The following is a 1027-nucleotide window of genomic DNA, read 5'->3' on the forward strand; positions in this document are numbered from 1 at the left end:
TTCTGCACCCTCATAAACTGATAATCAGTATAGTGCTGATAAGACACTTGTTGAACTTGACATCAAAAGTTCATCCAAAATTCACAGCACAGTGTCAACCTTAATCAATAACCGCTGACACAGTAGAAATTATAGAACGTTATCCAAAGCCTGATAGTTCTGGAACGCGGTTGCTAGGCGACACACGAGCCAGTAACATTACTTGGATGTTTAAATGAATTAAGCGCCGGGGGTCATGCAGATGTGTGTTTACGGGATGATTTACAGCGGCCCCTAACTCCACATCTGAACACCGGAACTTGCAGTTTAAATAATTCGAGATTTCATCTTCTTGACGCCTGGGCAGAAGAAGTGATTGTGCAAGTTCACTTGGCAGGCAGTCCCGCAGGCCTACATCTGGAGAGCATTACGTCTGCAGAAGACGTGAAGCCAGACTCGGTGCACAGCTTGCCCCTGGATATCAAACTACGTGTCATTAACGGTGTGTTTTCCAATTCGTAACAGGTCGCAGGCAGGTTACTCAACAGAGACCACTCTTTTCTTCGTCTTCTTCTTTTTTGCGAATGAGGAGGAAAACAGTAGATTAAGCATCCTGATGTGACAACATGAAGGGTAACTAGACTGAGAAGAGAAGGCCTGCAGTTGCACTCAATAGGTTGGTGTGAAGGTAGAGTGTTGGATTAAACAGGCCTGTGGGCCAAAATAGGCATTTTATACAGGGGGAATATGCTTGTCTTTTGCAATTTAAAAAATATTTAAGGAAATCTCCATTGGTATATCACCGGAATGCAGCGGAGGTACAAATTGTTGCACTGTGTCCCCGGTTTTTGCGTAACATGAATAGGTTCCTTTAAACGCATCACAGAGGTAGACAGAGATTAGCAAACGCATTATTGTTTAAATGACAAGGACCTGTTCCTAGCATTTAAAAGACGGCTAACAACATTCGAGCGAAAGACGTTGCTAACAAAACATCTGTAGCTGCTAAGAAATCGTAGCAAGTCTCTCCTGGCTGACACCATGCACA

The 1027-nt window shown here is 43.6% G+C and overlaps 1 protein-coding gene across 1 annotated transcript in view; it reads right to left on the reverse strand.

Moving 5' to 3' along the window:
* pid1 (phosphotyrosine interaction domain containing 1) overlaps positions 1–1027 on the reverse strand; it is a 28836-nt gene that overhangs the window by 27442 nt on the left and 367 nt on the right. The window lies entirely within an intron of this gene.

Source organism: Etheostoma spectabile, chromosome 3 (genome assembly GCF_008692095.1).
Source record: "Etheostoma spectabile isolate EspeVRDwgs_2016 chromosome 3, UIUC_Espe_1.0, whole genome shotgun sequence".
Lineage (NCBI taxonomy): Eukaryota > Metazoa > Chordata > Actinopteri > Perciformes > Percidae > Etheostoma > Etheostoma spectabile.